Here is a 10,665-nt window from a genome sequence, read left to right on the forward strand (position 1 = left end):
GCAGCAGCAGGAGGCGGCCATGGAGGCAAAGCCACTCTTGGTGTCATAATAGTCATCACCCTAGAAGAACAAGTTACTTTCTTACCTGGTAACGTTCTTTCGCTGGGATGGTCCGACGATGTATTTCATATCTATGACAGGTAATGTCCACAGCTGTGCTGCTTCGGAAAATCTTCGGCGTCTGCGTCCTGCGTCGATGATGTTGATGCACCGTCCCCGAGGACCTCCTCCGACGGCAGACGTCACCCAATGTGATAAGTAGGACGCACAACGCCCGTAGCCTCAGTTGTAGTTTTTCCCCAAGAACGTGTGCCACCAGTTTTCTGCCAGTCAGACACACAAAGCCTTGCGGAACGCAAGCTGCAATCGCAAAAGAAATTCTGCAGCGGGGAAGGTAGGGAGGAAGCGATATGGAATACGTCATCGGACCATCCCATCGAAGAACGTTACCAGGTAAGAAAGTAACTTGTTCTTCAGGGGGATTGGGTCCTCCGACGTATTCTATATATATGACAGACTCCCAAAGCAGTACCAAGCAAGGAGGTGGGAAAATAATTTAGAACACAAATTTAGCATGCCCAATCAAATTGCGGAATAAAGCACTGCCTTGCCAAAGGCCAGATCCTGCCCTCTGATAGAATCGAGGGAGTAGTGACGTACAAAAGTATGTACTGAAGCCCAGGTGGCTGCATCACAGATGTGACGAATAGGAACACCCCTCTGCAGAGCAGTAGACGCAGCCACTCCCCTGGTAGAATGGGCCCGCAAGCCAGCCGGAGGGTCCTTACCCACCAAGCGGTAACACTCGGAGATAGCTAAAATAATCCAACGAGACAAAGTCTGTTTCGTCACAGCTTGTCCCAAACGCTTTCCAGCGTAACCAATGAAAAGTTGATTGTCCACTCTGACCCGGGACATGCGCGAAATATAAAAGCTCAATGCTCTCCTAGGATCAAGCCTATGGAGCCTCTCCTCTTCCTTACCAGTATGTGGAGGAGGATAGAACGCTGGAAGAACAACCTTCTGGTTCAAATGAAATTCCGAAACCACCTTCGGAGGAAAGGAAGGACGAACTCTAAGGACAACCCTGTCCTTATGAAACACAGTGAAGGGTGGCTTAACTGAAAGTGCCTGTAACTCACTCACTCAACCAAAAACACAGTCTCAAAGGGCAAGAATGCAAAGGCTCAAACAGAGCACCCATAAGAAACTTAAGAACAAGGTTCAAATCCCAACCGGGCACCAGAAAAGGTGACAGAGGAAACACATTAGTGAGCTCTTTCAAAAACTGAGAAATTAAAGGAATCTTAAAATAGGAACATTCTTCAGACGAGCGCTTAAAGATGGACAGCGCCGCCAGGTAACCTTTAATGGTCCCCACTTGCAAGCACCTGTGGGCCAAGGAAAGCAAAAAAGACAGAACCATGGGAATGTCACACTCAAAAGGATCCACATTCTTAACTCTGCACCAGTCGCAGAACTTTCTCCAACGGCAACGGTATAGAGACTTTGTTGCCGGGCGCCTGGCCGAGAACAACACCTCCATCACGTCTTCAGGGAGGTCCCAATCCTTATACCTCAACCTTTCAGAAGCCAAGCGTGAAGGTTGAGGTATCTGACCTCTGGATGGAGAACCTGACCCCACCCTCCCGTGAGAGCAGATCGTCTCGGTATGGGAGACGACGTGGAGGGCAGATGGACAAGTTGAGAAGGTCCGAGTTCCACGTCCTCCGGGCCCACGCCGGAGCAATGAGGATCATCCGGGAACCGAACCTCCGTAACCTCTGCAGTACTTGCGGGATGACGGGGACTGGAGGAAACGCGTACAGCAGTGGGAATGACCACTCCACCACAAACGCGTCTCCCAAGGCTCCTTTTGGAGGAAATTCCCGCGAGCAGAACCTTTTCGCACTTCCAGTTGACACTGGAGGCGAAGAGATCCACTTGAGGGGTCCCCCAAAGGGCGAAGATCTCCAGGAAAATCTCCCGAGCCAGCTCCCACTCATGAGAGATCGTGCTCTGCCTGCTCAGAGCGTCTGCCGTCTCGTTGTCTTCTCTGGCCAGATGAACAGCCGAGATCAAAACTTCCTGCTGGATGGCCCATAACTCGAGCTGCATCGCCTCCCTGCACAGAGGAAGTGACCCTGCCCCCCCCCCTTTTTGTTGAGGTACTGCATGGCCACCGTGTTGTCCGTTAGAATCAGGACACTCTTTCCTCGCACAGTCGGCAGAAAAGCCTTCAGGGCAAGCCTGACGGCCCTCAGCTCCAACAGATTGATATGGAGTCTGGACTCCGACGGAGACCAACAACCGCTGACTGTCAACTCGTTGGCATGAGCTCCCCATCCCGTGAGGGATGCGTCCGTCACGATCGTCACCTCCAGCCAGGGCAGCCAAAACGGGGCCCCCTTGATCAGATTGCTTTCGACGGCCCACCACAGAAGGTCCTGGGCGACCGAGGGCGGCACCTGAACAGGGTCCGACAGCCTGCCGGAGGACTGAGACCACTGGAGCTTGAGTGCCTACTGCAAGGATCTCATCCGCAGACGAGCCTCTGGCACCAGAAGAATGCAGGATGCCATGAGGCCGAGCAGTCTCAAGAACTCGGACGCTGGGAGATTCTGGGCAAGTTGAAACTTGTGCACCATCTGCTGAATGTGAAGAGCCCTCACCTGGGGAGGAAAACACTGCCCCAGGGATGTGTCGAGCACTGGTCCGATGTACTGGAGCCGCTGTGTCAGTGTCAAGCTTGTGAAGGGAGTGGCAGGTGACGGACAGATGATCCAGGACTTAATTGGGAGAGCTCCCCCTGATCAATCAATCATCCAGGTAGGGGTAGACGTGAATCCCCCCTTTCCTGAGATGCGCTGCCACCACCACCATGAGCTTGGTGAAAACCCTTGGGGCGGAGGTCAATCCGAACGGCAGGTCCCGAAACTGAAAGTGCGAGTCGCCAACCACGAACCTCAGTTACTTCTTGTGCTTGGGATGGATCGGCACATGGAAGTTAGCGTCCTTGAGGTCGAGAGACACCAACCAATCCTGAAGTTGAAGGGCCTGGAGGACTTGAGAGAGAGTAACCATCTTGAACTTGTCCTTCCTGAGGAGTTTGTTCAAACCGCGCAAGTCCATGATGGGTCTCAATCCCCCGTCTTTCTTCGAAATCAAAAAATAAGGGGAATACCATCCCTTGTTCCTCTCCGCTACAGGCACCAGTTCTATGGCGCCTTTCTCCAGCAGGGCTTGAATTTGCTGCGCAAGGAGCGGATCCAAACTCTTCAAAGAGAGGTTCCCTGGTGGACTGTCGTGAGGCCTCTGCCGAAAGGGAAGACAGTAGCTGTGGGTTATGATCTCCAGAACCCACACATCTGAAGTAATGGCACGGCTCTCTACAAGATGTTGTGCCAGCCTTCCCCCAACCGGCGAACCATGGGACCTGGCCTCATGACTGAGTGGTAGCGGCTGCGGCGTTGCCTGAGGGCAAAGAGGCAACTGCCCGAGCGGCCTCGGCACCTCGAGTACCCTGTTTTCCACCTCTGGCACTCTTACGGTGGCCTCTTTGACTGCTAGCTCCTCTCGCTTTACTGAAGGATGAGTAATAGCGAAAGGAACCTCCCCTCCATTGTTGTCCCCTAGGACGAAAAGGCGGGGGTTGTCGAACTGCAGCGCCCAACAACTTCGCTGCAGCTTTGGAGGTCTGCAACCTCTCAAGGCTCTCGTCAGCCTTGCTGCCAAAAAGATGTTCACCGTCAAAGGGCATGTTGAGGAGCCAGGATTGCACATCAGGAGCGAACCCAGACTTCCGCAAACACACAAACCTGCGTATTACGGTGCTCGCCGCCATGGACCGGCTGACACAATCTGCCATGTCCAAACCCGACTGAACGGCCTCACACATGGCATCCTTGCCATCCTGAACCATAGCAAGGAAACCATCCCGTTCGTCCCCTTCGGGAATATGTTCAGCCGCTAATGCAAAACAGTTCCACAAAGTGTGTGTGAAACGAGACAAGGCACATATGGAGTTGGCCGCCTGAAGCGCCATACCCCTTGAAGAAAACACTTTCTTCGCCCAGCCATCAAAACGTTTGTCGTCCCTATCCGGAGGGATGGTAGGATACGACGCCTGCTTTGCTGGGGCCGTAGCCGCCTGCATCACCAAACTCTCCGGAGTGGGGTGCTGGGCAAGTAGCAGGGGTCGCTACTGGCTGGACGGTATTTTCGCGACAAAGACTTGCCCACTGCCGGGAGACTCTCCGGAGCAGTCCAAGCCGCTGCCACCCTTCTCTGCAGAGCCATATGAAACGGCAGTACCGGGTCAGTGGGCGGACCAAGATCAAGGATGTCCGTGAGATCATCCTGAACGAACTCCACTGGGGGAGCCGACCATCCCAAGTACTCAGTGACCCGAGACATAAGGCGCCGGTATGAAGAATCTGCATGAGTGCCAGGCTCCGGCCTACAAAACTCCACCTCCGGAGAGGTGTCCAGTCCACTGGCATCATGCAGTGACTGCCTCAGGTCATCAAACTGGCTATGGCCCGAGAGAAGCTCATCTGGTACCGTAACCGGAACCAAGCCTTCATCAGAGCCTTCATCACCCTCTGAAATGTACTCCAGGCGGTGAGAGGAAGACACCTGGGGACCAAAGCTATGCCTGACCTTAGCCAGAGCCTTTCTAGGGGCTAACCCCGTGCCACAGGGCCCCTCCGACACCACCGCCTCGAAAGGCGTCGAGGGCGCCGAACGAGTCGGCATCGATAGAAACGGCGTCGACGTTGAGCGAATCGGCGTCGACGTCAGCTGCAGCGCTGCCAGCATCAACGGTGTCGACACAGGCCTCGAAGCCGGAGCTCTGAGCGTGTCTCTCGACGATCTAGGCGCCAACAGCGTCAAAGACCCACTCGGAGGCGGAGCCTCGAGAGAAATCGTCAACGACCTCAGCGCCACAGGCATCGACACGTCTTCTTCGAAGACAGCACAGGATCACACGGTCTCGAGCGCGTTGAGGACCGGGACCTGGAATGGGCATGGCGAGAACGGCTACCCTTGTCCGAGAGGACCTTTCCCGCGAGCCGTGCCTACCACCCGAGCCCGAAGGCGTACGAGCGGTGTCTCTCGACCGGTGCCGACCGACCCCACTCGGAGGCGCGGACGGACCGGTGCCCTGCGATTCAAGAATCGCTAACATCTGCTTCCCGAAGGAAGCCCATTCCTCTGGTGTTGCTTGCATGGTGGGATAAGCGACCCGCCGATGGGCGGAGTCCTCGGAAGAGGACGGCGACTGATGCCGGCGCTTCCTGGAATGCCTCGAAGAGGCGAAGGAGTGGCAAGACCGACTCCTGGAAGGAGACCCATTGGACTTCCAACGATGACGCGGAGAGTCGCCTCTCGAGTCATCCGTCAAAAGCCCTGTAGACCTCGAATTCCGGGGCTTAGACACCCGACCTACCGACAGCTTCATCTTGCGTTCCCGCAAGGCCTTGGCCGTGAGCGACTGGCAGTCGACACAGTCGTCCGTATCGTGGGCCTCCCCGAGGCACCAGAGGCAGGCATTGTACGAGTCCGTGACTGACATCTTGGACCCACAGTCCCCGCATTTCTTGAAGACCGGACGTGGGGTTGAAGACGAAGTAGACCTCGCCACGAACAGGTCTTCACAAAAACCAAACAGGTTCAACAAACTGAGAAGAATACAGCAAACTCCAAAGAGTCGAGGCGTACTGAGATTCACGAAGTGAACACGTTCGCGGAAAAAACAGAACTGAGACTATGGGCGTCGTGCGTCCTACTTATCACATCGGGTGACGTCGGCCGTCGGAGGAGGTCCTCGGGGACGGCGCATCGACATCATCGACACAGGACACAGACGCCGAAGATTTTCTGAAGCAGCACAGCTGTGCACATTACCTGTCATAGATATGGAATACGTCAGAGGACCCAATCCCCTCGAAAGGACCGTTATCAACGGGCCCTTTGTTGACGAAGTAATGGTGGTCATCGTCAACAAGGTGGTTTTAGAAGATGCCTTTGATCAGCCAGATAGGAGTCTTGGAAGACGAAGCATTTGACGAGGTAGTGGGCCTGGAAGATGATGGGATTGTCAACAGGGTCTTTGCCACAGCTGACGAAGACGATGATGTCATTGAAGGGTCTCCAGCATGCCTTTCCCTTGAAGACTTGTCCTTGGAAGAGGACGTGGGTTTAGAAGGCACCCCACCAACCGGCAGGCTCACCGTAGACAGCGGCAAAGACGGCGAGCGGGTCCTTCCCGAATCAGATCCCACGGCAGCAGTGACCTTCATGGGATCAGCTCCATGGTGCTTCATCTTCTTTTGGATCTCCAGGGGCCGGGCATCCTCAAAGGAATCCAACTTCCTTTTCTTAGAGGGAGCACGCTCATGGAACGGGCCGGTCCTCTATGAGGCAGGACTGTGCCTGGGGCCGAGTCAGAGGCCTTCTTCCTCGTTGAGCCCAGCCACCAAACGGCGATAACAATCCTGCTTGGTCTTCGCCGGGAACCAACGGCAGATCTCACATCCGTCTTCATCGTGAACAGGATGCAGACAATACAGACACTTGAGGTGCCGATCCTCGACTTAAACCTTCTTCAGGCCATATTTCTCCTAGACCCTGAAGAGACTTCTCTTGCCCACGTTGGACAACGTTGAGGTAAGATGTAGGCCCAAGCCTGGCCCCGCCGAAAACTTGAGAAAAGATCAGACAATGGAACTCTATCTTTGCAGACAATGGATCCCCACTGTCGGTAGTGAACCGTGACGGTCGATGATGAAAGGAACAAAGGAAAAACTATCAAAGGTTATCAAAAACTATCGAAAAAAATCACAATTCTCGAGGAGCATTGAAACGTGCGGGGGAAATCTGAAGAGGGCCACCAGGGGTGGAGCTTAGGGAGACTGTCATTGGATGGGGGCAGTATGTCCCAAAGGACGCTGATTGGTTATAGAGGAGACAAGCAGTTTGCAGGCTAAAGCTTAACTGCTTTCTTTTGTACTGAGGATTCCCAGCCCGAGGACGGGGAATATTCATGAGCATGCAAATCCATGCCAGACCCCATGCTGGAGAAGATGAGAAATTAGTTTTATGAAAGGAATATTTCTCTGATAGAAAGTTGTTCCATATGAGTAAATGCTGAGCCTGTGGAAAAAAGGAAATGATGTATGGGGGCGTGGTGATGTGGTATATTCTCGACGACAGACATCGAATCAAGAGGGATTGACGGCCGAGTCGAGGTTCACTACGCCATCTATCAAAAACGTTTCTAAGCAGCTGATGCTGGAAGGGATATCTATTTGATGAGGAATCTGCAGGAGAAGAACATTACTGATAAGTAATTCCACCATCTCACCCCTGCTCAGGCATATAACTGTGTTCACAACACAAACATTTTGTTTATACTTACTCCAATCTCTAGGACCCTCGTCTCCTGTTTCTCGCATTGCCAGTTATGGGTAAATCACTGTAAGACCCAGCATGCATGTAAACAAATTTCTTTCAAGACCAACATTCTGTTGGTGATAGCACCTGTCCCTCTGAGATCTGACCTTCATGGTTGGGAATATCCCCCACAATATTCACATTTTGTAAAGCAATTGGTCGAAACACGCGTCGGCTGTTCATGACAAATAAACCCTGCATACAAGCAGACGACCTTGTTTTCACTCTCTGATGTGAATTTGTTAATTTTTGGAATTGCGCATTGGATATACCTTTACTTCATACTTTTTGCCAGAAGAAATATGGACCTCTAGTTAAAGGGGCCTACCAAAACCCTCTGAGATTTACCTGTAGAGAATGAGATGATCCAAGTCAGGGAAGTGCGCTTGACTACTTTGGCAGCTAGCTGATCAAGGAGGATAGGATGGCTCACCATATAAAAACTGGCCTAGCAGTACCAAAAGCCCCAGTCCACCATCCTCAGCATTCCTAGAGTTCATCCAAAATATAGGTAATAACCGCCTTAGTGCCATGTAAAGGTTGGAAACCAGATTGATGTGGGTCCGATAATTTGTTGGTTTCAACACATTTCTGGCACTGTTTTACCACATCTCTCTTCAAATGTTTGGCTATAAAGAGGGGGTTTGAAATAGGGCAAACATTTCACAGTTCCCCTGTGTCAGCCTGTGGTTTCTTGAGGAGAGGGGAAAAATAAGCAATTTTAAGAGGCTCTGTAACAATCCCAGAAATCAAGGATTCATGAATTGTGTCCAGTATTTTTCCAGCAAACAGCCTGATTTTTTGTAAGACTTTACACATCACTGGTGGACAGCTCTTTATTTATGTGTTTTACTTTTATTTAAGATTTTGATAGTGAACAAGTAGCACCAGGCAGAAAAACAACATATTGAACTACAGCATCAGAGTGCATCAACTGTATGGTGAGGAGCTACAGAGCACATCTACCTTTCCCAGCAGATAAAGTTACACAAGGGAGGGGTTTCCAACATAAAATAGTAATTGCATGTCCGAAAACAACATCAACCCTAGGGGTCCAAGAAACTCTAAACATTAAACATCCATTATATGGTGCACCGTGCACCTTCATCCAAGTAAGTCCTCCAACCCATCAGACTCCGCTAGCAACCTTAGGTAATCTCGGAGGGGTTTGTAAATGTCACAAGGGCGCTGGTCTCTTGCACATAAACTGTTGTAGTTCCAGTTAGTCTCCTGACTCCACAATATGTCTTTCATCCATATCTCTTTAGAGGGGGCTTTGACGTTGTTCCATGGCAACAAAATTCTCTGTTTAGCCAGGAGCAAGAGTCTGTATAGTATCTTCTGAGCGGTTTGAGGAACCTTAATTGGTTTGCCTAACAGGCAGCACAAGGCTTCTCTGGGGAATTCGGCACCTATTATGTCTGAGGCACATTATAGTGTCTGTGACCAGAATTACTGCACTACTGGACAGGCCCACATTAAGTGAAAAAGGTGTCATTTGCTGGTGAACATCTTGGGCACTCGTCTGACAGGTGACAAATTGTATCAGTCGCGTGGGGGACATGTAATCCAGCTGTAGGACTTTAAAATGAACTAACTTATGTTTAGCACTTATCGAGACATGAAGCCACACATGGGTTTCCTTTCAGTGGCCTCAATGGGGTGCCCAAAATGTTTCTTCCACCTTCTTTTGGCCAGTGTAGATAACGAAGGAGATTGGTGCTGGGTGAGCTTATAAATCGTGTAGACCACCTTTTTGCATCCCACCGAATCCTGCACAATGAAGTACTGGAATAGAAAACTACAAGCAACCCTATCTTTTCCAAAAATTGATCCCTGTAGACGAATTCCTCAAGGGGGTATATGTCCCTCAGGTGAAGTATGCCCACTAGTGTCCAAGACTCTAATCCAGCTGTCGCAGTTCAGAGTGATTTCTTTGATCCCCCACAGCTTTACCTCGGGAATATAGGGATGTGTGGTATTCAGTCTTTTGTATATTTTACTCAATGCATCAACTATACAGCAGACCGTATCAAATTTACAGGAGTGCACCACATAGGGGGCAGTAGTAAGGATGGCAGGGGGTAGAGGCACACAGAGGTGCATTCTATTCTAATGTGGGGATACACTGGGGATTCCGGCAACCAATATGTGGCAAAGTGGGCCTGCAGAACCAGGTAGTATAGCTCAATGTCACATGCCATGAGCCTGCCCTGTTCGAATGGTCTTATGATCTCCCACCTTATGCAGGGGTTACTGGGATTCCAAGCTACCTTTATCAGCAGCGATTGTAGGTACTTAAAAGAGGGCCTCCAAAAGTAAACGGGAATATTCAGAAAGAAATACAAAAATGTAGGCAAGAGAGACCCTGCCAAATGTGGATAAGGGAAGAATGCACAACCTCTCAATTATATGGTCGAGGGACTCTGGGAGGGAAATGTGACCGTCTCGTAATAGCATAAAATGTTTCCTAGTAATAATTATGCCCAGATATTTCACACGGCATGGTCCCCATCTATATTCTCCCAGATTACCAGTTTTAGGGGTGGTGTCCATGAGCAGGAATAGAATAGACTTGGACCAATTGATCCATAACCCAGATTATTGACCGAATTGTATTATTTCTTGTGTGAGGGGAGATAGATATAGGCCACGGTTTTTCTCAGAGTAGAATGTCATCTGCGTAGAGGGAGATAATCTCTCCCTGCCCCCAACACCTAGCCTCCGTGAATGTGGTGCAGTCTAATCATAATGGCTAGCTGTTCCATGGCTATCGCAAACCAGAGAGGCAACAAGGGGCATTCCTGCCTGGTGCCTCAGCCAAGAAGGAATTTATTTGAATATTAAGTAAATTCTAGCCGAGGGCTGCGTGTGTAGCAGACAAATGCATTTTACAAGGTATCTTGTCAGACCTAGTTTTCCCAGGGTACCAAAGAAGAAATCACAGGAAAGTGAATCAAAATACTTCTCTGTGTCTAAGAATGCTGCACTGTATTCACTGCAGTGCCAATGTGTGCCATGACTGCGAAGAGCCATCAGAGATTTAACGCTGCAGAGCGGCCAGGGAGGAACCCAGACTGATCTCTGTGTATTTTGGGTGGGGGGGAATAAGTGTTTTTCTATCCTATTTGCAATGATTTTGGTGAATATCTCCGTAACTAAATTGAGCATAGAACTGGGCCTATATGATCCTCATAGATCTGGGTT

Source organism: Ambystoma mexicanum, chromosome 7q (assembly GCF_040938575.1).
Source record: "Ambystoma mexicanum isolate Mex_15411 chromosome 7q, UKY_AmexF1_1, whole genome shotgun sequence".
Classification (NCBI taxonomy): Eukaryota; Metazoa; Chordata; class Amphibia; order Caudata; family Ambystomatidae; genus Ambystoma; species Ambystoma mexicanum.